This window comes from Pongo pygmaeus, chromosome 17 (genome assembly GCF_028885625.2).
Source record: "Pongo pygmaeus isolate AG05252 chromosome 17, NHGRI_mPonPyg2-v2.0_pri, whole genome shotgun sequence".
Lineage (NCBI taxonomy): Eukaryota > Metazoa > Chordata > Mammalia > Primates > Hominidae > Pongo > Pongo pygmaeus.
Window position 1 is genome coordinate 65,858,141 of NC_072390.2, and position 25,524 is coordinate 65,883,664.

The 25,524-nt window shown below is 41.9% G+C and overlaps 1 protein-coding gene and 1 long non-coding RNA gene across 4 annotated transcripts in view; one reads left to right on the forward strand and one right to left on the reverse strand.

Moving 5' to 3' along the window:
• Positions 1 to 510: 510 nt before the first annotated feature.
• Positions 511 to 11,632, reverse strand: LOC129018722 (uncharacterized). Its single transcript, XR_008495422.2, has 3 exons — positions 11,390 to 11,632; positions 1,207 to 1,328; positions 511 to 994 (listed from the first exon to the last, which is right to left on the reverse strand). It is a non-coding gene; the product is annotated as an uncharacterized LOC129018722 (long non-coding RNA).
• Positions 11,633 to 11,680: 48 nt separating this feature from the next.
• Positions 11,681 to 25,524, forward strand: part of SMAD4 (SMAD family member 4) — a 58,996-nt gene continuing 45,152 nt past the window's right edge. For all 3 annotated transcript variants that reach the window (XM_054460477.2, XM_054460481.2, XM_054460479.2), the window contains exon 1: positions 11,681 to 12,096. The gene's annotated coding sequence lies outside the window, so the exon portion shown is untranslated. The remainder of the gene's footprint in view (positions 12,097 to 25,524) is intronic.

The window sequence follows — 25,524 nt, forward strand, 5'->3', positions numbered from 1 at the left end:
CGAAATGACACCATAGCACTGTCACCCACGCCGGAGTGCAGTGGTGCAATCTCAGCTCAGTGCAACCTCCACCTCCCTGGCTCAAGCGCTTCTCCTGCCTCCGCCTTCTGAGTAGCTGGGATTACAGGCACATACCACCATGCCTGGCTAATTTTTGTATTTTAGCAGAGACGAGGTTTTGCCATGTTGGCCAGGCTAGTCTCAAACTCTTGACCTCAAATGGTTTGCGTTGGCCTCCCAAAGTGCTGGGATTACAGGCGTGAGCCACTGTGCCTGGCAGGTTTGTTTTGGATGAACTTGTCATTTCCAGCACTCCCTGCTTGTGACATTCTCTCTTGTACCTGTGACACTGAGGAAAACTGTTATTTGCCAAGTTCACCTGAAGGACTAAAATCTATCTAGATCTAAGTCTGATCTGGCGTCTACTGGGGGAAGGGAAAGACTGGATAAACTCTGTTTCAGTTCATATCCATTGCCATTCAATTCTGCATTCTAAGATATGGCACCCAGTAGGCTCATTCTACATGTTTATTCAATGGAAATGATGTCCGAAAATTTAAATTTTATCAAAAAGCATTTTAGGTGGGTAGAATCATGACTGTGAACTGTCTCCTAAATAATTTAGTGTTCCATTATTCCCCTCCCCAGTACATTTTAGATTTAGGTCCTACACAGTTCTAGACCCTGGAGTCTAGGGCTTTGCCTCTGGAACCAGCAGTATTGGCCTCACTTGAGAGCTTATTAGAAATGGAGAGTCTCCAGCCCATCCTCAAATCCAAGGAATCAGGATCGACTTTTTAACATGCTCCCCAAGTGATCTGTGTGCATATTAAAGTAGGAGAAATGCTGCTCTGAGGCATCTGATCAGCAGGCCCTCCCAGGCCCTGGCTTCATGGTAGAGCTATTTGGGTTGCAGGTAGCACCACGCCACACACTGTGGGCAAAGAGTTCAAATTCCAGCTCTGCTGTGAACTTCATCACTGGGACAAGTGACCTAAAATTAAAAAAAAAAAAATCAAACTCACAGAAAAGTCACAAGAATAGTACAAAGGGCCGAGCATGGTGGCTCATGCCTGTAATCCCGGCACTTTGGGAGGCCGAGATGGGTGGATCAAGAGGTCAGGAGTTCAAGACCAGCCTGGCCAACATGGTGAAACCCCATCTCTACTCAAAATAAAAAAATTAGCTGGGCGTGGTGGCACGCACCTGTAATCCCAGCTACTCGGGAGGCTGAGGCAGGAGAATGGCTTGAACTCGGGAGGCGGAGGTTGTGGTGAGCCGAGATCGTGCCACTGCATTCCAGCCTGGGTGATAGAGCGAGACTCCATCTCAAAAAAAAAAAAAAAAAAAAAAAGAATAGTACAAAGAACTTCTGTAAATACTTTACCTAGACTCACCAACTATTAACATTTTGCAGTGTATACTTTATCATTTTTTTTGTCTCTACCTATGTATGATGATTATTCCTGAATTCTTGGAGAGTTAATTGCATATACTGGCATGTCTTTACCCTCCATACTTCAGTGTGTAGCTCTGAAAACAAGGACATTTTCCTACACAACGACAACACCAGGGCTAGAACTAGAGGGAGGCTAACAAGGCCTGAGCGTGAGTGGCCCTTCAAGAGGGCTTCCTTCAACTTTGTACCCTAGGAGCCTCTGTTGTCTCGCCCTAGTTCTGGCCTGCATGCTACAGTTATCAAAATCAGGAGACCTTACTATTATCTAATCTATAGTCTATTATATCTAATCTATAATCTATTATATATCTTATATATCTGTCGTCTAATCTATAAGCTATTTTCCAATCATGTCTATTGTCCCAATAAGGTCCTTCGTAGCAAAAATTTTCCCCAGACTCATTTCAGGATCATGTATGACATTTACTTGTCCTGTGTATTTAGTCTCCTTTAATCTGGAACAGTTCTTCAGGCTTTGTCTTTTATGTTATTGACATTTTTGAAAATTATAGACTAGTTATGTTATAGAATGTCCCTCAATATGGGGACAAGTTACTTTTTAATCTCCTAATGGTTCAGTTTCATCACTTGTAAATTGGGAATAGTCCCTCCTTCATGTTGAATCAAATAGATGAAGACACGTAATGGGTTTGACGTAATGGGTTTGACACATGGCAGGTGCCGGTGGATTAAACAAGAAGCTGCCACTGATTGGGCACTTGTCAGCGCCATGCCAAGCGCTTCCCATGCATTGTCTCATTTCGTTTTTACTGCAGTTCTATGAGATGGGCTGTATTTTTACCCCTAATTCACAGAAGAAGAATCTGACACTTAGAATCATTTGTCCAAGGTCTCATAGCTAGTAAGGAGTGACATGGGGACTTAAATCAAGTCAGTGAGACTGCAAAGATTATTCGCTTAGTAACATGCTTGTGGTGCTTGCTAAAATCTAGCTTTTTAAACATAAAATTTTCCTAAAGTTCACCATTTTAACCATTTCAAAGTGTACATTCAGTGTCTTAGTATATTTACAATGTTGTACAACTCTCAGCACTTTCCAATTCCACAACATTTCCATCACCTCATGAAGAAACCCTATACCTCCGAATTCCCCTGACAACCACTGATCTGTTAATCTACCTGTTTCTGTGGCTTTGCATATACATAAAATGAAACACTACTAAGCAATAAAAAGGAACTACTTTTTATTGATACACAGTAACATTCTGGATCTCAAAACAACACACTGTGTGAAAGAACCCAAATACAAAAGACTGCATATGGAAATATTCCATTTATGTGAAATTCTAGAAAAAACAAAGCCTTAGGAACAGAGAGCATGGCAGTGGTTGCCTGGGGACAGGAACATACGGTTGGGAGGTGGCACTGACTGCAAAAGGGCATAAGGGAACTTTTTGGAGGGATAGAGGTGTTCTAATACTTGATTGGTAGTGGTGTTTACACATTGCATATATTTGCCCAAATGCATCAAATTGTCCACTGCGTCAAGTTTATAATATGTAAATTATACCTCAATAAGATTGTAAAAAAAGAAGAAAAAAACCCAAGCATATCTGGTCCTGAATGGAGTTCAATTCATCAGCACGGCTTCCTTCGTTGTCTGGCCCCAGATCCATCTTCCCAGCCTCATCTCTCGCTTCTCTGACACTTGCCGTGGGCAAGCCCAGTGTTGGGCACTCAGAGAACGTGGGGGGAAGGAGAACCTCTATCTTCAGGGAACTCACAGCCTAGTCTGGGAGCAGAAAGAAAGCGCAGCCAACTCTGACACAGCAGGGCACCATTCCTAGAGGACCACTGAGTCCTAAAGGACAGGAACAAGAATATTCCAGACACAGCCTGGATTCCGGTCATTTTGAATCTCAAATTTGAATCAAGTTTCAATCTAATATTTTGAATAGGTAATACATTTCTATGGCTGTATACTTTAAGCCAAAGAGATGACAGAGTTTATTTTATTGCTTTTAGGAATGTGGGAATCACTTGTAATGTTTAGGTTAATCGATGTCAAGTAATTTTCAGGAGCAACTGGAATTATTTTAAAAATCACTGGGTTAAACTGGGAGCAGTGGTGCATGTCTGTAGTCCCCAGCTACTCAGAAGGCTGAGGCAGGAGGATCACTTGAACGCAGGAGTCTGAGTCCAGCCAAGGCAACACAGCAAGACCCCATCTCTAAAAAACAAAACAAAACAAAACCCAAAACACTGGGTTGACACTAAAATATCATGATGCTAACTTGTGCCAGGAGGTCCTTTGCTTGAGGGAAGAGCACTCTGTCTCCATCCCTAGGATGAAAAGATTAAATTTCTATATTCTCCTCACCCTTAGAAAGCTCCTATTCATAGGAGGTAAAACCATTAAATAAAACAAAAGGAAAATAAACCTTTCAAGTTTTTGCCTGCCCCTATCAGAGATCTATGTGGAACTGGCAGTAGCTTGGCTCCCTTTGAGTGCTTTGGAACTATGGTCTTCAAGATTTCTTGCTTGCTTTTCTCCTAAAAGAAATTTGAAAAACTGTGTTTTTTTTCTTTCTTCTTTCCCTTTCTTTCCTTTTTCTTTCTTTCTCTCTCTCTCCTTCCTTCCTTCTCTCTTTTCTTTTTTTTTTTTAAATAAGAGATAGGGTCTCATTCTGTCACTTAGGCTAGAGTGCAGTGGCATGATCACGGCCCACTGCAGCCTCAAACTCCTGGGCTCAAGCAATCCTCTCACCTTAGCCTCCTGAGTAGCTGGGATTACAGGCATGAGCCATCACGCCTGGCTAAAACTGTTTCTTCTTGTACTTTTAAAGGTCATATCTAAAATGTTTCACCACAAGTTTAAATAATAGTAAGGTTTGTTATTTCTGGCGTAAGTATTGGCATTTTAAAATAAGATTGTTACATCATTCTTTAAATGTATCCAAGGAAATTTAAAGATCATAATGCATCTATCATCCATTTAAAAAATACATGAACAAGCTTTTCTTTAAAATAAATTTTACATCACTTTTTCTTATCTTGTATTTCCATTCCACTTACCCCTCAATATTTTAATATTGGAAAGTCTTTTATTGATCAACCTATCGTATTTCCCTACAAAAAAATTTTTTAAAAAAAATTATTGACTGAGTCTGATAAGCTTAAAAAGCTCATTTTGAATGTATAATTTTAATATCTAATTGATCTAAACAACATAAAATATTACATATTTTGTTATCTGTTAAAATTAAAGGATATTTTTGCTGAATGAAATAGAATTGGGTCCTAAAGTATAATAATAATAATAATAATAATAAAAAAGAAAAAAAAAAAAAAAAAAGAAATAGAATTGGGTCAAACCTAATCCTAGTTTTCACTTCTATGGATAGAAGCACAAACACCTTGTTCATTCACTCAACAAATATTTACTGAGCACCTCCTACGTGTCAATAGCTACTCTAGGCACTTGGGATACACTGGTAAACACTACAGATAAATCCTTGCCCTCATGGAGCTTACATTCTAGTGGGGGGTAATAGGCAATAAACAATAAACACAACACATAAGGAAATTATATAGTATGTCAGAAGTGCTATAGCAAAACAGAAAGCAGTGTAAAGGGGCTTTGGGTGTAGTGTGAGAGTTAAGAATGGGCTGTGATTTTTAAAAGGTCAAGATAGGCTTCAATGAGGTAACTTTTGACCAAAGGAGGTGAGAGAGTTGGCAATGCAGATATCTGGGGGAAACATGTACAAGGCAGAGGGCACAGCCAGTGCAGAGGCCCTAACTTGGGAGCATGGCTGGCATCTTCTAGGGACAAGAAAAGAGGTCGGGAAGGTTAGAACATATTGGAGAATGACAGATAGGAGATGAGATTAGAGAAGTAATGCTCAGGGGTGGAGTGGTGATGCTGATCTTATAGAACCCTTTAGACTATTGTAAGGATGTAGATTTTTACTCTAAATGAAATAAGAACATTTAATGCAGGGATTTAAGCAGAGGGAAGATATCTGACTTTTTTTTTTTTTTTTTTGAGACGGAGTCTCGCTCTGTCACCCAGGCTGGAGTGCAGTGGCGCGATCTCCACTCACTGTAAGCTCCGCCTCCTGGGTTCACGCCATTCTCCTGCCTCAGCCTCCCGAGTAGCTGGGACTACAGGCGCCTGCCACCACGCCCGGCTAATTTTTTTGTATTTTTTAGTAGAGATGGGGTTTCACCGTGTTAGCCAGGATGGTCTCAATCTCCTGACTTCGTGATCCGCCCGCCTCGGCCTCCCAAAGTGCTGGGATTATAGGTGTGAGCCACTGTGCCCGGCCCTGACTTATGTTTTAAAAGGATCACTCTAGCTATTGTGTTGGGAAGAGGTAAGCATGAGAACAGGGAGAGCTTTTAGAAGATGAATCCAAAGATGAGATGATGGTGGCTCAGACCAGGGAGTAGCAGTGGAGGTGGTTAGGGATGCTCTGTGGATTAGACATGGGTGTGAGAAAACGAGGGGAATCTAGAATTGCTGGACAGCACTAAGGATTTACTTGAGGTTCATGGTGATGAAATTAAAGTGAAACTACTCAGGGTTTTTGGTCTGAGCAACATGAATAGAGTTATCAAATGAGATTGGAAAGCTAGTGGGTTCAACAGGTTTGAGGGAGAATATTCCTCAGTATGTGACATGTTTGAGGATATCAGAATCTGGAGTTCAGGTAAGAGATCTGAGCTGGACATATAAATTTAAGAGTTGTCATCATACATGATGATATCATATATCTTAGATGGTACTGAAAGTCAGGAGACTGGATGAGATCACGGAAATGAGTACAGATTAAAAAGAGTTCAAGGGGCCAGGTGCGGTGGCTCATGCCTGTAATCCCAGCCCTTTGGGAGGCTGACACAGGCAGATCACTTGAGGTCAGGAGTTCAAGACCAGCCTGGCCAACAAGGCGAAACCCTAGCTGGGTGTGGTGGCAGGCACCTGTAATCCCAGCTACCTGGGAGGCTGAGGCAGAGAGAATTGCTTGAATCTGGGAGGCAGAGGTTGCAGTGAGCCGAGATCATGCCACTGCACTCCAGCCTGGGTGACAGAGAGAGACTGTCTCAAAAAAATAAAGAGTTCAAGGAATAAGCCCCGGTTAAGGGGCCTGAGAGAAGAGATGGAACCCAGCAAAGAAGACAGGGAGGGAGGAACCACGAATGAAGGAGGAAAACCAAGAGGATGTGGTTAAAAAAAGAGAATCAGGTGATGAGCTGTGTCAGCTGTTACAGATAAGATGCGAACTGAGACTCATCAATTAAGATGAGAACTGAGACTAGATCATTGGGTTTAGCCAATGTGAAGTTCATTGTTGGCCTTCACAAGAGTAGTTTTGATACAGTAGTAAGGATGAAAGCATGAATGGAGTTTAAGAGAGGATGGGAGACCTAACACTCAGCTGATGACCTAAAATACGCCACACGTGTACCTCGCATGTAATGATTCTACTACATATGTATGGAGTCTTGACATACGTATCATGCTTGACATGTTTTTGAACTTTGTATAAATGGTATTGTATGGGATGTATTCTGCTGTTGCAGAATGGGAGAAGAACTGCAGACAAAGTATAGAAAACTCTTTTAGAAGTTTTGTTGTAAAGGGAGTAGAGAAATGAGAAATGAGTGATAGCTGACAGTAGAAATAGGTCAAAGAGAAGAATCTGTAGGATTGGAAAAATCACAGCTGCTTGTAAGCTTATCAGAATGACCCAGTAGAGAAATACTGATAATACAGAATAGGCGGATAATTGCTAGAGTGACAGTGAGGATCTTGATTAGGCAAGATAGGACTGGAATCTATGTCTTGGTGACAATGCTCCTTTAGCTAGGAGCACAGCAATTCAACCATGTGAGGGTGGGGAAGGCAAAGTAGAGGCTGGTATGTGGGTGTGGGTGATGCTGAGATTCTGTGGAATTTTTTCTCTCATTGCTTCAATTTTCTCAAACAAGGCTATTAATTGAGAATGATTGAGGGGAGGACGTGCAACTTACAGGACAGAGAAGATACAAAATCCAGAAGAATGGAAGCGGGAAGTAGAATTGCTGGACAGCATTAAGGGTCTATCTGAGGTTCATGGTGATGAAATTAAAGTGAAAGTAGTCAGTGTGATTGTGTTCTTCTCTCGCCACATTCAGATGCACTGGTGCCAGCTTGAATCAGGGTTGTGGCTTTGCCAAGCAAGCACAACAAAGGGAGAAAAAGGCAAGGGGGCTGACGGCATGCGTAAGAGTGATTGTGGTTGGCTGGGGGTTGAGGCTGGGTGACAGCAGATATGAGGGTTCAAGAATTGTTGCAGTTAGAGTACTACAGGGAGTGATCTGGAAAACTGAGGTGGTGATCGGGGTGTGAGATGTTTGAAACTGAGATAATGAAGAAGTTGCAGAGTTTGATAAGGCTACAGTGATTATGACCATGGGAGGAAGTGGCTGAGTTAGGATATGTGCAAGTTAGAAGTTGAGAAGGTACAGAATCTAGACTGATCAAGGGGAGGATGTGTAAGTTAGAGGACAGAGAAGGTACAAAATCCAGAAGAGTGGATCAGGGAAGAATAAGAGAATTGCTGAACAGCACTAAAGGTCTACCTGAGGATAATGGTGAACAGCGGGAGTCTCCAGCCAACAGCCAGGAAGGGACTGAGGCTATTAGTCCTGAGGCCTGCAAGGAACTGAATGCTGCCAACAACCACATGAGCTTGGAAGCAGATCCGCTGTCCCAGTCTCACTTTGTAGAGGACCCAGCTAAGCAATTCCTGGACTCCTGGCCCAGAGAAACTGTCATAAAATTGAAGCAATGAGAGAAGATCCCTGAAGAAGAAGAAAAGGAACTGAGAGGCCAGGGTACTGGGAAGATCTTATAACCACCTAGCACTGGGACAGAAGTGGCATTGGAGTGACTGACAGGAGCAAATTGTGCAAAGATGAAGTGGGGTGAGGTCAGCGATAGAGGTATTGGACAGCAAGATTTAAAGCTGCTGGTTTAGAGGAGGAGGGGGATGACCTGGAAGCAATGTTGAGAAGCAAGAAGGAAACCTATCTCACCTCCAGGCACTAAGAAGCTGAAGGTTGAAAACACAGTTGCCGGAAGTAATTCTGTCCTGTGGGGTTCAGCATCATGCAAGTTCCCCCTGGGCCATTCTCTGATGCAGGGCACTTGCTCCACACTCTGGGAACCCAGATTAACCAGTCTGCCCTGTCACATAGTTGAAGGAGTTGCATTTATCTTTCTGGCTCCCAATTCCTTTAAAATTACATTTGTTGCAGAACCTCCACAAGGCTAAATAAAATAAAATTACATTTGTGACCATCAGAGAACTGAAGGAACTATTAACTGGCTGTCCTGGTTTTGCTGAGATCAGGCTGTTGACAGTTCCTGGTTGTCCCACAGCTACCCATGTCAGTTATCTCCACTAACATTTCCAAGAATCTTTGTAGGACAATTTCTCCACCTGCAAGGTCTTTCAAATAAGAACTCTTCTTTCCTTTAAGGCAATTAGCCCATTGCCAAAAGGTTTTACTGTCTTAAAGCTGGAACTGTCTTTCTGAGATTTAATTCCAAGGACTTCTGTACAGCTAAGTGAGATGCCTCACACCAGTATTAGGTGATTCTTTGTGTGCACAGAACAGAGCATTTTCATCTTGTGTTTAAAGCAATTTGTTGGCTTCGGCTCCTCACCACTTTCTATACCAGTCTCCCATTCACGTCCCTAGTAATGCCTACGCCAAAAAAAAAAAAAAGAAAAAAAAAAGAAAAAGCTGATGGTGAAACCTACAGGTTTAAGGGCTTAAATCTCAACCTTTGTGTTAGGAGTAACAGGAGTGTGCTGAGAGGGCAAGCAATAAACAAGTCATGCCAAAAGGCCACATTGGTCTCTCCTAAGCCCCAATCCCACTCCACTCCTGTGGCCAGTAGTCGAAACAGAAAATAACTGGAGAAGACGAGGAGGTCAAAGGATCAGGGAACTAAGCATTATGTGAATTCACCAGCAAGATGTACAGAACGCTTGTGTTTACATTGTTTTTACAGAACTAGCAGAATAAAACTGATCTATTTTAAAAATGAAAAAAAAAGAAAACACAGTTGTCACTACTTGAGAGGTGGAAGGAGGAGCAGTGTCCCAGGGCAAAGTTGGGTTTCCTTAAGTAAAAAGGTGAAGGGAACCTGAAGGGAAATTCTGAGAAGAGGCTGAGCTTATAGGGAATATCATTTGCATAAATAAATAGATGGTGTGGTAGACTCTAAAGAGGCCCCATATGATTCCCACCTCCTGGTGTTCAAGCTTTTGTATGTTTCCTTCCCCTTCAGTGTAGGTGGCGCCTGTGATTTGTTTCTGGCCAGCAATGTATGGCAAAAGTGACAGAGTATGAGTGACACTGTGTATGTGATGATGTTACATAAGATTGAAACCAGTGTCTTGCTGAGACTCTCCCCGTTGCTGGCTTCGAAGAGGCAAGCTGCCATATTGTTAGCTTCCCTATGGAGAGGACCACATGGCAAGGAACAGAGGGGGTCTCCAGCCAACAGCCTGCAAGGGACTAAGGCCCTCAGTCCTGCAGCCTGCAATGAACTGAATGGTGCCAACAACCACATGAACTTGGAAGCAGATCCTTTGTTCCAGCCTCACTTTGTAGAGGACCCAGCTAAGCCATGCCTGGAATCCTGACTCAGAGAAACTGTAAGATCATAAATGTTTGTTGTTTTAAGCTTCTATATTTGTGGTGAGATTGTTATACAGCAATAGGTAACGAATACAGACGGAATAGAAGAATAGTTATAACAATGTCTCAATTTCTGAAAAACTTCTGAGGTGTATCACCTAAGATTCACATATTGATCTGTTACCAAATCATGCTTTGTAATCTATCAGCTGACAGATCTTCCTTCGGTTTTGTTGACAGAAAAGATTTGAAAACTATCTGACTTGAAAAATAATTTAATATCCATTCACTAAGGTCATTTACTTTCTCAGCATAGATACCGATTTTTGAATTGTCCCTTTTGGATTGCTGGGGAGGTTCTGCATTGATCCCATGCACTTTAGTAGTGGGTGAGAATTTTGACTTTCTTTTGTAATGTGGGATGACAGTTTTGAAAGGGGATGCTGTATCCTCAGCTCCTTTCTCAAGCTGGGCAATTTTAGAAAATAGAACATATAGCAATTGAAGATGTGGAAATGAATTCCCTTAAAACTGGTCTCCATAAACCCCAGGGGTAAGAGAACACCAGTTTGGAGCTTTAGGGGCTTTCTGGTAAAAGAGGGAATGGCCCAGGCAGTGATGTGGAGGACAGAATGAAGCACTGAGTATGAGTGGCGAAGGCGTGCGGTGGGTGTAGAGTTTTTCTGGGCGACGTGGCCTAAGAAATGACTTTAGAACTGGCTAATCATTAGTTTTGGAGGGACTAAAAGTAGTTCCAAAGCAGTTCCTGGTTGGTGAAAATAAATCATTAATGCGTTTTAAATGAAAAAGAAATGCATGCGTCTTGTAAAAACTGTGAAATAAAAGAAGCATAAAGTCAAAAGCAGAGCCTATGCCTTCCCCCACCAAACAGGTAACCTAGTTAACACGTGTGTCGTAGGATTCGAAGTTCCCTTCCAGCTCCGAGAGTGCGCCTACATCTCTTCCAACAAAATCCACTCACACTTGCAACGCCTGGCAAGGCTCTTCAATATGTGATTCCTTGACTGTCCTGTGCGTCTCTCGAGTGTAAACACCTCTGGGGCTCGTGATTCGGGGCTTCCAGAAAGAGAAGCAAGGTGCCGCCAGCGTCTGTTTCTTCCCGAAGTGAACTCCTACAACCTAGCACCTTCTCCCCAGAGCTGTCGACTGGCTGTTGAAGGCCAATTTTTGTGCCTACGCAGGTCCTCAACACAGAACAAAACAAAAAAACAACAAAGGCCGAGCTAATAGCTATTTATAAACACTTACTGGACGCCCACTCTACGCCGAGCTCTCCCGCGCTCCTTGGGTACTTTTTTGCAAAGAGATGCCAATTTCCCCGGCGACCACTCCCTCAAGCAGGCCTTCGCCTCCGCCCGCGCTGAGGCCCAGGCCCAGGCCCGGATTCAGAGCCGCCCGCCGGCTGGCGCTGCCCTGCAGGCGCCTGCGCAGAGCGACCCTCCCCGTCATTCGGGGCGGGAGGCGGGGGCAGCCGGGAGAAAGGAAAGCTGCGGGGGAAAAGGGCCAAACCCTGAAATTACCCGGATGTGGTCCCCGCGCGCGCATGCTCAGTGGCCTCTCGACAAGTTGGCAGCAACAACACGGCCCTGGTCGTCGTCGCCGCTGCGGTAACAGAGCGGTTCGGGTGGCGGAGCCTGCGTTCGCGCCCTCCCGCTCTCCTCGGGAGGCCCTTCCTGCTCTCCCCTAGGCTCCGCGGCCGCCCAGGGGGTGGGAGCGGGTGAGGGGAGCCAGGCGCCCAGCGAGAGAGGCCCCCCGCCGCGGGGCGGCCCGGGAGCTCGAGGCGGTCCGGCCCGCGCGGGCAGCGGCGCGGCTCTGAGGAGGGGCGGCCTGGCCGGGACGCCTCGGGGCGGGGGCCCAGGAGCTCTGCGGGCCGCCGGGGAAAGCTACGGGCCCGGCGCGTCCGCGGACCAGCAGCGGCGGGAGAGCGGACTCCCCTCGCCACCGCCCGAGCCCAGGTAACCGCGCCATGTCCCCTCCCCTTCCCCCGGCCGGGCCCGCGCACCCCGCCCGCGGCTTCCCCGCCCCGGGGCGGGCTCCCGACGGCGGCGGCGGCGGCGGGGAGCGCGCGGAATCCGCTGGGAGGGCGACCGCGGCCGCCTGACGAGCCGGGCCAGGCGGGCCGGGTGAATGCCGGGCGGCGGTGCCTCGCGTCCCTCCGGCCCCCAGCTCCGCTTGCAGCTCGTGGGAGAATCAAGTTAAACTCGGACGGGACTCCTGCCGCGGCGGCCGCTGCTCTTTGTTGTTCTCAGTAGTTTCACGGTCGCCCCGGCTGAGCGCGTTGGGTCGGCTGGAATGTGTTGCCTTAGGGTCTAAATGAAAGTTGTAAATTGTTTGTCTAAATTTATTTTCTCCAGCCAATTTCTGTTTTGTCTTTGTCCCCTACTTTCTCTTCCTAATCTTGTCATGCAAGTTTACGCTTCTGGCTTTGATATGTTTACTTTTTGAGTACTGAGAGTGACAGCGGTATGCAGGACACATTCTTAGCACCTAACTGAACCCCTCCTTGCCCCCAATAAAACATGCTTCCTAATAAAAGACATAGTTGATCTTACTGTTAGCACTGCATGTACTGACAGTGAAATTGGTGTAGGGTGGAGGGCGGTGGCTCCATCACTTGTCCCAAACTGCTGTTAGGATTTCTCAAACTAGATTTTCAAAGACACAGGTGTGTTTAATTAACCTGAAAGGTTTATTTGCTGGTGCAGAGGCTTTAAAAAGCCCTGTTGAAGATTGTTAGCTGTTTCCCCTCAAAAACCTAAGTACGTTTGTTTTTATTTAAAAAAACACATTTATTTCCAAATTAGTTTCTTAATGCATTTAGTTTTTGCACTGTAGTTGAAGGTGGAATTGCCAGTTATTTGGGAATAATAAACACAACAGGATAATAGCGGAATTACCCTGAATTGACTTTCTGCAAACATATAGTCTTAGCTAATTTTTGTTGGTAACCTTTGACTTTTGCCAGAATTAGCATCCTTCTAGTCTTAGTAGCAGCTTGGTTACTCGGGTGTTTGAGAAGTAGGTTCACTCCTTTTTGCTGGCAAAAACCATTTAGTATCAAAAAAATGAAATGCGTAATTTCGTAATTAGATTTAGAACATGGCATTTGAATAATTTTTATGGTGGATTTCATAAATTACTTTTGCCATACCCTGCGGAGACTAGATAATATATATTTCAGTTGAAATATAGGAAGTTCTAAAATGTAACTTTTTTTTAATGCTAAGGACTTATTCTCTCTATATTGAAAAGTTCTGATATGATTAGTACATAATATTCCAAACTGTAAAATGATTAACAGTTAAAAATACGGCTTTTAAAATTAGTGTTTCTTCTATAAAGCTGTCATGATTTTGTTTACTTAAATGGGTTTGTTACAGAACAAACGTAATAGAGATAGACCAAGCATTTATAATTTGGAGTAGCTTTAGGTCTAAAGAGGGTGGTGAATTATGTAGGTTTAAGTTGTTGGAATTAAAACTAAAAGCTTCTTTTGATAAAAGTCGTTATAACATTTTGTGAATCTATTAATAGAAGTGGCATTTTCTTTGCTTTCCAGGTTTTTGGGCGAGTTTTAAAGAAGTATTGCATCTTCGTTTTTTTTATTTTTGAAGTGGGAGTGTGTGTTTCTGTTTGGGTCACTGCCTTCATTGTAAATCTTGAGTTTAGAAAAAACCAAACTGCAAATCTGTTTTTCAGACTTAATGAAAATTTGTGCTGAGAAAGTCACTTTTAAATATTTTGGAATAAGTTTTACATGAATGATTGACCTTTTATGATAGCTTTGCTGTTTGAAGCAATTCTGCCTCTACTAGGAAGCGGCAAATCTTACTTTTAAAAACCTGTGCTTCACTTTCTTAAGCTACATTTTAGTCGCGCGATTGTGTGTGAATTCTTTTTCTGTATTCCCCTTCAGTTTTTCTTTCTCCCCGCAAATTAAGGAGCAAGAATTAACCTAATTTATGCTGCCCAGTCACACTCCAGCTCTCCCACTTGGAAGCAGTTTTTTTCTGATTGAGCCAGTGTTATAGTAACATCATTAGACACTATTCTAATTGAGGTGTGAGTTACTGAGGCCTCTGCTAGGGAGGTTAACCCTACAGAATCTGCAGGGTTCATTATATTTAAACTGCATATTTAGGCTTGTCTAAATTTTTGCCTATTTTGTTGAAAACATGTTGTTTTGCCGATGTTTAAACTTAGTTCATTTTGTCCCTCTCTAGTTCATGACTAACCATTTTTTTCATTTTTAATCCAGCGATTTTTTTAGAGTGGTTCTTTAAGCGTCTTGTATTAGCCATTTCAATGCTCATTATATATGTTTGGATTTCTCTTATTTTGTTGAACTAGAAGACTGTGTAGTTACGCCCCAAAATTTTTTTTTGGCTTAAAGCCATGATGAATGGGGTGACTCTGAGGTGACCATTAATCGCGTATAAAAGTAACCTGACTAAAATGTTTTCATTGTTTTCTACGGTTAAAGGACTTAGACCAGCATAACACAGCATTTTTTTTTTTTTGAGATGGAGGCTCGCTCTGTTGTCCAGGCTGGAGTGCAGAGGCGCGATCTCCACCCACCGCAAACCCCGCCTTCCAGGTTCAAGCGATTCTCCTGCGTCAGCCTCCCGAGTAGCTGGGATTACAGGCATGTGCCACCACGCTTGGCTAATTTTTGTATTTTTAGTAGAGACGAGGTTTCGCCATGTTGGCCAGACTGGTCTTGAACAACTGACCTCAGGTGATCCGCCCGCCTTGGCCTCCCAAAGTGCTGGGATTACAGGTGTGAGCCACTGCGCCTGTCCTATAACACAGCATTTAATACAGTTTTGTAAAATTATCACATTTTGGGCTTTTTGTTCAACAGTTGATGAAGTCTCAGTTGTTTTAAAATGAGAAATTCAAACAGTTCACAAATATATCTAAATATATTAATTCGAGCTACTTGTAGAATGATGCTGTTTGCATATGCCAAGCATATGCTTGATCGTAAGTCAGATTTAGAATTTTTGGATTTTGTTTTCTCTTTCTAAAATGTGTAATTTTGGTAATGGGAAATTTGACTGAATTCCAGTTTCTCAGGAACAAGGTATTTTAGGTTGTGTCACCTTGACACTGTTACATGGTGTAATTGGCATCCGGGAACATTTGTTTTTAACTATGAGAGTGAATGAAAACTGGGGTAGTGCTTACATATGTAAAACTAAGATGGCAGGTAGTCGGATTCTTACAATTTATAAGGTTATTATAATCTAAGCCTTGATGAATTGCTATTGCAAATTATATCATAGATCAGATAAGTACCAAAGACCAATTGTAAAGAGGGTCTGTTAACATTTTAATCAGTTTAAAATTGGCGGTAACAGTAAAGACCGTTCAGCTCAAAGACTGTATTTCATTATTTATATTTCAAAGGAGAATTTTTTGCAGTTTGGAAAACTTGTAAATGTGTTGAATTCATCTTTTTATTGCTCTTTTACTCCCAGCGTTTAGGGCAATGGTCTTTCCTTCTCTCCTGTCTCCCTCCCTCCCTCCCTTCCTTTCTCCCTTTTTCTTCTTTTTCTTTTTTTTTCTGAGACGGAATTTCGCTCTTGTGGCCCAGGCTGGAGTGCAATGGTGCGATTTCGGCTCACTGCAACCTCCACCTCCTGGGTTCAAGCGATTCTCCTGCCTCAGCCTCCCGAGTAGCTGAGATTACAGGCATGCGCCACCATGCCAAGCTAATTTTTTTGTATTATTAGTAGAGGACGGGGTTTCTTTTGGACAAGGCTAGTCTTGGACTCCTGACCTCAGGTGATCCACCTGCCTCAGCCTCCCAAAGTGCTGGGATTATAGGCATGAGCCACCACGCCCAGCCTTTTTTCCTTTTTCTTTCCATCTTGCTCAGGGCCCCAGCCTGGAGTGCGGTGCTGCAGTCATAGCTCACTGCAGCCTCTACCACCCAGGCTCAAGCAATCCCACCTCAGCTGCTGCGGTAGCTGGGACTACAGGCACGCACCATCACATCTGTCTAATTTTTTGAAAAATTTTTGTAGAGACGGGGGTCTCCCTCTGTTGCCCAGACTGGTCTTGAGCTCTTGGGTTCAAGTGATCGTCCCACCTCGACCTCCGAAAGTGCTGAGATTACAGGCATGAGCCACCACGCCTGGCAAGTAGTTTTCAATCTTGGCTGTACTTTTAGATCCCTTGAGGAACTTTACAAAATACTGATGCCTGAATTCTAGCCCCAGAAATTATGATTTGGTTGGTCTAGGGTGCAGCCAGATTAGCCCTCCGCAGTGATTGAGCCATTAGGGTCCTCTGACTTTTTCTTTTGAACTGTTTCACTTGTGTTAGCTTTACATTCTTTAATACAGTGATACACACATATACAGTGTAGCCATCTCACACATCTAACTTAATGGGTCTTTTGAAAGTATTGCCACATTTGCTTTGCTTCTGTGTCTGTCTCTTTCTTTCCTTCTCTCTCCCTTTCTGTCACCTATTCCTTTCTCTTCTGTTTCTTTCTTCACTTTCAGTTTATTTGAACTGTCTGGTAGTAATATAGCTTTTAGGAAGCTGTATTTCCCATGATGAGAAGTTAGTATATCATCACTATTTTAAATAGGAAGTTGGTCTTCTTTTATATTCTCAAATGCTTACTTTGTACTCCTTTTGGAGACTAATTACTTTAAGTCCCCAAGTTAGCATCTAAACTCCCTGTGGGCTTGGTCTGGTGGCTCACGTCTATAATCTCAGCACTTCAGGAGGCTAAGGCAGGAGGATCACTTGAGCCCAGGATTTCAAGGCCAGCCTGGGCAACAAAGTGAGACCTCATCTCTAAAATAAATAAATAAATAAATAAATAAATAAAACTCCCAATGCAAATTGTCTTCTTAGGGTGTTCATCTACTTGGTAAACCATACATTTTCAAGCCCCCAATTAACTAGTCACTTAACTGGTTTCTGAGAGGCAGGTTGCATTGGGCTTTTTCTGTCAGGGCTTAATTAATACACTGTGAGACATTTGCTCAGCTAGGCCAGCTAGCTAGTACTTCTGTAGAGATCATCTAGGGCATGTTCAGCTCTCCATTTACATCACCTGAAGTAGTTCCCAAGTGCTGGGCTATGGAGTAGTTTCATCTCTGTCTCTGGAAGAGCTATTTAAAAAAATAAAAATATTTTTTCCCATCTGATTGCAACACACATGCTGCTTCAGAATGGGAATGGAGTGGAGGAGGCATGGGTATCTGTGTTATTTTTAAAAAGTGCCTCTTGATTCTAAAGGTTTTGTTTATTTTAGTATGCTTATCCTTACTGCTTTATCTATTTTTTAGAGACAGGTTGCCCAGGATGGAGTGCAGTAACACCATCATAGCCCTCTGTAACCTTCAACTTCTGGGTTCAAGAGATCTTGCCTCAGCCTCCAGAGTAGCTAGGACTACAGGCATGCACCACCATGCCTGGCTGATTTTTTAAAACTGTTTTGTAGAGATGGGGGGGCGGGGGTCTTGCTTTGTTGCCCAGGCTAGCCAAATCTTATTTATGATTTAAAACTGGGACTGCTACAGAATATATATTTGTATAGTAAGGTATTATTTCTGTATGTTAATATGGATGAATGTATGCTATTCAGGTCTTTTCAAGTCAAAATGTATTTCTGAATATAAACTGAATTAAGGATATTTGTCAGTGATATTCACTAGTGAATTCTAGAGCATATGTTATCAGTAGATGGCCAGTCCTTGTAAAAATTGAATAATCTAGTGAAAGGATGACTGGAAATAATATTTAATGGGGTAAGCTAAGCCAGGAATGATTGTACATAAACACATTAGGTGTGTCTTACATCATAAATATGCCTACTAAAACTAGTTGAAGGAAGAACATGTATAGATGCTGAAATAATGAAGGGGCTGGCTAATTGTAAGGAAAAATGATACAACTTCTATATAATTAGTCTTTTTAATCAGTTGCATATATTCATGATATTTAATTTGTAAAGATTGTAGACTAGATCAATGCTTTGTAAAACTAACAGTACCTCAGACTTCTAGAGTGCTTTTTAAAGGTACAGCCCCACCCTTGATTCTAGTTAGAGGAGCTGGCCTAACCTGCAGGGGATTTTGATACATCCCCCTTTGAAGGAATAAGCTAGATGACTTGAAAGTCTCCTTCATTTAAAAGTTTTATGAAATGAGGCCGGGTGCAGTGACTCACGCCTGTAATCTCAGCACTTTGGGAGGCCGAGGAGGATGCGGATTACCTGAGGTCAGGAGTTTGAGACCAGCCTGGCCAACATGGTGAAACCCCGTCTCTACTAAAAATACAAAAATTCATTGGGCCTGGTGGCACACGCCTGTAATCCCAGCTTCTCCGGAGGCTGAGGCAAGAGAATTGCTTGAGCCTGGGAGACAGAGGTTGCAGTGAGCTGAGATCGTGCCACTACACTCCAGCCTAGCCGACAGAGCGAGACTGTCTCAAAAAAAAAAAAAAGCAAAAAAAGTTTTGTGAAATGTATTTTTCAGTTATTAAAATTCAGTTTGGTTTCCACCATCTTTTAAAACAGTGGTTCCCAAAGTATGGTCCACAGACTCCTGGAGATCCCTAGGATCCTTATATTTAAGGGGTTCACAAAATCAAAATTATTTTCATAATGAAACTGAGACGTTATTTGCCCTTTCACTGTGAGGACATTTGTATGGATGATGAAGGAGCAGTGGTGGGTAAACTGTCGGCATTTTAAAATGACTCTAGGCAGTTGTACCAAACATATGAGTCCTCATTGTGTTCTTTATAGTCAAACACACATTAAGCATTTGAAAAAATGCCAGTTTCACTTAATAATCCCCTTGCTGCAGCAGTAAAAAGGTTTAATTTTAAAAATCTCTACCCTGGAGTATGTGTCTTTTTAATATTCAGTGTGATTAAATGGGAAGTATGCATAAAGCATTTCTGTACATTGAAGTACAGTGTTCTTTTCTAGGAAAAGCACTTATGTGATTAAGCTGCAAGCTGAACTAGCTGCTTTTTAGTGGGACACCATTTTTATTTTTATTTAACAGGATGACAGATAAGCTCAGATAGCTATTTAGATTGGAGTATTTGACAGGTAATTCCTTGGAAATGAATAAAGTGAGCTGGCCACTTCGAGGAAAACATTTATAGCCAGTGCTAAAATCTGATGTTTCAAGTGAAAATTAGATTTTTGGGAAACTCCTGTCACTATGACTTGCCAGTTTCTTAATACTTAAAGACTTTTCTGATGAGATGGTTGGTGATATTAAGGAATGTGATTAAAAAAAATATGTTGGGCTGGGCACGATGGTGCACACCCATATTTCTAGCACTGTGGGAGGCGGAGGTGGGAGAATTGCTTTTGGCCAAGAGTTCGAGACCCTGTTTCTACAAAAACATTTAAAAATTAGGTGTAGTGGCATGTAGTTCTAGCTGCTCAGGAGGGTGAGGTGAGAAGATTGCTTGAGCCAGGGAGTTCAAGGCTGGATTAAGCTAGGATCGCACCACTGCACTCCAGTCTGGGCTACAGAGCGAGACTGTGTGCGTGTGTGTGTGGGGGGGCCGGGGGGGGGTTGGGGGGGCAGTATGAGGAAGTGTGTCAACACTGGGAAGATCTGTATAACTCATTGAACCAATATTTTCCCAAATGACCAATTCATGTTACAAAATCGTGCATGGGTAGGCGATCCATTCAAAGTACAGCATAGACAAATGGATATTTATATACAGCAGAGCCAAAAAGTTCATCGATACAGTGAATTCCACATTGCAACTAAGCTTTCAGAATTGCCACTTGAGTTTTGGTGTTGAATAAAAGATGAATATCCGTTGTTTTCTGAGAAGGCTATTAAATATTAAAATACTCCTCTCTTCCAATTAGCTGTCCATGTGAGACACATTTTCTTCATGTACTTTAAACAAAACAACATATCATAGCAGATTGAATGCAGAAGCAGATATGGGAATCCAGCTGTCTCCTATTAAGCTAGGCATTAAGAGAAATTTGTGAAGATGTAAAACAGTGTTACTCTGATTCCTGACTTTGTTTTAGAAAATTCTGTTTTTCATAAGATATTAATATTAACATGTAATAGGTTTATTAAATGAATTAATAAAGCAAATACCAGTTTTATTTATTTATAATATGATAAATATCAATGAATATAGCCCACATAAAAGCTATTTGGTGTCTTTAATAATTAAGAATATAAATAAAGGTCCAACTTGGCCAACATGACGAAACCCTGTCTCTACTAAAAATACAAAAATTAGCTGGGCATGTCTGTAATCCCAGCTACTTGGGAGGCTGAGGCACGAGAATCACTTGAACCTGGGAGGCAGAGGTTGCAGAATGCTGAGAACATGCCTCTGCAGTCCAGTCTGGGCAACAGACTGAGACTCTGTCTTAGAAAAAGAATATGAATAAAGGGATCCTGAGATCAGAGAGTTGGACAGCTGCTGTTTTAAAGTAACTATTTCTATGTATTATCGACTGAATTACTGATTGATTTAATTGTTTATATGGTTTGTACTATATTGCTGTTATCTCTAAGGATGTTAGTCATTCGGTTTCTGTTCAGTTATCAGGGAACATGTAAGAGTCAGACTTAAGTAAAAAGGGGAATTCATTGGCTTGGTCTGGAGATAAAGCTGACCTCAGATTGCTATATCCAGGGTTTCAAGCAGCATCACCAGGACTCTTGACTTTGCTTTCTTTCTGTTTCTCAGGTAGTTTGCAGGCTAACTATTCCCAGCTTCAAGGAAGCATGAAGATGGCCTTTTTTCCCCCCTCTGTAGTTCCATCGGAAGTGCTGGAGCTATGTCACTTGCCTGCCTTGGGTTCTTTTTCATCAGAAACAATGCTGGCCAGGGGTGGCTTTGGTTAGTCTGGGAATTGTCTCACCTGGCCAGATGGGGAGATTCTCCTTGGAAAATCAGACTGCTGTTTTACAAATGGGGAAATACATGCTGGTACACAAAAACTGACGTCCACCTATAGTACTTTGTTATTTCTTCTTTTAACAACCTTTAATTTATTAATCCAAAAAGGGTAATTTTTAAATAAGATCATTTAAACTGAAGGTGGCATACCCAAATGACATTTAAATTTAAGACACATGGGTAAACAAGAAGCATACATCTCAGTTTGTCCTTTGTCATTCATCTTAAAAGTTAAAAAAAAACTTTTTGTTGCTTTTATTGCTTTATAAATGTGCTCTTGGAAGTTCGCCAACTGCCCTCAGTTTGAAGAACCTCAACTTGCTGTCTAGGATTTAGTCTTTAGCTTGTGCTGCAGACAGTTGCACTAACCGTAAACACCTTTTTTTCCTGTTGGTAAACCTGAGTTTAAGAGTTTCTTCCTAGTAATACATTGATATATTACCAGGCCCAGCTTTTTTCTCTTCACCTAGTTAAATTTAAGCACTTTTGCACCGGGCATGGTGGCTCATACCTGTAATCCCAGCGCTTTGGGAGGCCAAGGGGGGCAGATCATGAGGTCAGGAGATCGAGACCATCCTGGCCAACATGGTGAAACTTGTCTCTGCTAAAAATACAAAAATTAGCTGGGCGTGGTGGTGTGCCCCTGTAGTCCCAGCTACTGGGGAGGCTGAGGCAGGAGAATCGCTTGAACCCAGGAGGCAGAAGTTGCAGTGAGCCAAGATGGCGCCACTGCACTCCAGCCTGGGCCACAGTGAAACTCTGTCTCAGAAAAAAAAAAAAAAATTTAAGCACTTTTCTCAAATATTCCCATAGTAAGTAGTTTATTGATCACTGATCAAAACACTTATAACTTCTAGAAAATACATGTTTGACATATAATACAGTTCATTCAAAAGTAAACTAACATCTGAGAAAAAATGTCAACACTCCTTACCTAAAATACATGAATTTGCATAAGAACCTCTCTCAGGCCAGTATTCAACCTGTTTAATTTTAGAGAGTATCTTAATTAGTTTGGTTATTTGGTTTTCTAGTCCATTTATTAGTATACCTATGGTCAACGTCAGGTGACAGCTTACAATTAATAGCAAGGCTAGAGGAAAAATACAACAGGCAGATACAAGAATCAGCTGTCTCTTCTTGCTGACTCTTTACCTCTCATAACTCTCGACTGCATCTAATAGCTGTATATGTTAGTGCCTTTCAGATAGGCCTAACTTCTCATCTCTTCAAACTCAGGGTATCTAAAACTGAATTTGTTACATACTTCCTTTTACATTTTTTAATCATTAAGTTATCTAGAAATGGGTCATCTTTTAATAGTCCCCCCTTTTTCACCCTTCATATTTCAGTTGGTTAAAGACTCCAGTCTTTTCTACCTAGAAATATCTCACTGATTTCCCCCTCCCCTCCTTGGCCCATTGCCCATGCCCCAGTCTGGGATCTTACCACTTTTCTGGTAATTGTTTACTAACTGGTTTTCTATTTCCTTTTCCAAAGCTGTTCTCGAGGCTTTCACTGAAGATTTCTTTCTAATACAAATCTAATGCTGTTTTTTCTCCTCTTTTTCTACTATGAACCTACTCTAGACAAAGCTCTTATCCGTCTCTGCTTTTCCTCATCATTTTCCTTCAGCCTGGCAAATTCTTATTCATGTGTGGTAATCCATTTTTACTATTCTACCAGTATTGTGATGGCTGTCCCCTGGCACATGGTAGTATTGTGCTGCTTTGTCTCCCTCATCCCTACCTTGAAATTAGTCATGGCCCAGAGTTTCTTGCATTGGCACTGTTGACATTTTAGGCTGGATAGTTTATTTTGGGGGTTGTCCTGTGCATTGCAGGGTATTTAGCAGCAACCATGGCCTTTAGCCACCAGATGCCCAGTAGTATCCAGCTGTGACCATATATTGCCTCCAGATGTTGCCAAGTGTCCCCTGAGGGACAGAGTTGCCCCTGGTTGAGAACTCCTGGCATGGCCTTATGACTTTGGCCAAACATGAGCAGAAGTGGTAGCCTTTAAAAGAAGATACATGAGCTGTCCTATCCCTTCTCCTGCCATTTAAGGACATATGTAGAAATGGAGTCTTTGTCAGTCTAATTTCTGAGCGATGACAGTGAGCAGTGCCCCCAGTTGATCTGTGATGAATGTGTATTATATCCTAAGCAGAAAATAAGCTTTTGTTTTAAGCTACTGATCTTTTGGGGGTTGGTTGTCACTGCAGCATAGACTAGCCAATCCTGACTCATACGTTGTGCCAAGACCTAGGTTACCTATGAACTTTCCATGCTCCCTCATTTATAGTCCCAAATCACTTTATACCTACTTCTTTTAGCATTTATTACTTATGTAATAATATGTTTGGGTCTTCCAGATTAGTAGTTTTCAGTGGAGTAAGTACTGCTCTTTAAGGGATGTTGTAGAAATTTGTGGATGGGTTTGGTGGGTTGGTGGCCAGGGATGCCATCCTGCAATGTGAGAGACAGCGAATAATTATCTTGCATCCCACAAGACTTTCAGATGCCCCAGAAATTCATGTAGGAGGAAAACATAATTAGCCCAGAACCTAACTCTATAATATATATTCACTTTGCCAGGAGTTAAATTTCTTTTAATTCATTATTTTCTTGCCTGCCTCCCTCCCTCCCTCTTTCTCTCTGTTTTCTTTCTTTTTCCGTCCTCTCTCCCTCCCTCCCTCCCTTACTTCAGGCTCTTGTCACCCAGGCTGGAGTGCAGTGGCGTGATCTTGGCTCACTGCAACCTCTGCCTCCCAGGCTCAAGCCATCCTCCCACCTCAGCCTTCTGAGTAGCTGGGACTATAGGCATGTGCCACCATGCCCCACTAATTTTTTGTATTTTTTGTAGAGAGGAGGTCTCACTTTGTTGCCAGGCTGGTCCTGAGCTTAAGTGATCCAACCATGTCGGCCTCTTAAAGTGCTGGGATTACAGGCATGAGCCACTGCACCCGGCTTTGTTGTTTTGTTTTTTGTTTTTGAGACCAGATCTTACTCTGTCACTTGGGCTGGAGTGCAGTGGCTCAGTCATAGCTCACCGTAGCCTTGGTCTCCTGGGCTCAAGCAGTCCTCCTGCCCCAGCCTCTTGTTAATTCATTTTCTTAGTTCAAGTTGTTTAAGAGTTCACCATTTGGGAAAATCCATGTTACTGACTGTAGTGCCATTGTGCTATTTGAGTTGCCAGTATAACACATTTGTCTTGGAAGGTCTGAATTTGTAGCTGTCATATTTGTGATGATTCTGTATATGAGTGCTAGCATCTAACTTCTTTATTATACATTCTAACTTAGTTGGCATGCCTGAGTATTTATAGGTGGAAGTACACATTATATATTAAGCTTTTCTTCCTTTTTGTTATAGTTAGGGCATTGTTAAATTTTCAAAATATGTTTAAGTAGTTTAGAATTTTGTTTCAGTAAAGCTAAGGTGGTGATATAAATTATTTGTTGGAAAAAAAATGGGATGTTGGTCTGAGAGAGTCCAGACCCACTTTCTTACTATGGGCTTCCTGTTTTTGTATCTGTAGTGCTTTGTATATACAGTGTTTGTTGAATTGGTCAATTTATGTTTCCTAAATTTCTTTTATGTACATTGTTGCACTAATTACCACAATAAATTTGTAAAATTGTCAGGGCAGGTGTTTCCATTTTATAGATGAGAGAATTGAAAGAGATGTTAACATTCAGTCATGCTGCTAGACCTTTAATTAGAATATATAATTTTATTTATATCGATACTATGCCCTTGCCTACCATACTTCCATAATCTAGAACCATTTAATGTAGGAATACATCTCTTTATTCCTGCTAGTATTATTTTTTATATGCTTAACTTTTAATTATGTTTCGGGCACTTGTGGTCATAGGAATACAATAGAGAGATGAGAAAGCTGTGTTTGTTTAAGAAAGCAAGGTCATTATCATTTGTATTCAAATCAACTTGGTATTAAAACAAACTTTGAGATATCATTAAGGCCCCAGAATAGCATAAATTTTAGAAATGATGACATGTGATGGTGAGATTGTGGTGAAATAGTTACACTTGAACGTTTTAATTGCATTGTAGATTCATACACATCTTTTGGAGTATAATATCAGAAAATGACTTCAAAAGTATCTGCACTCTTCTAATTTGTTGTAAGACAGTTCCAGAGAATAAAAAGCTATGGTCAGTCCAGAAACACTTGCCTGGTATATGTCAGGAACTGTGCATGGTGCTGGGAATTTCTAAAATGAGAGTGTTGTTGCTGTTTTCTTGGATTTCTAATTTGTGGCAACAATGTGAGACAGATATGTAATCAAATAACTAATGTATTAAATTGTAATTTACACATGTAATTTACAATTAAATTGTAATCATAATTGTTAAATTGTAATTTAACGTATCTTTCCTTTTCCCTCTTTCCCGATTCCTTTCCTTTCTACTGAGTCTCAC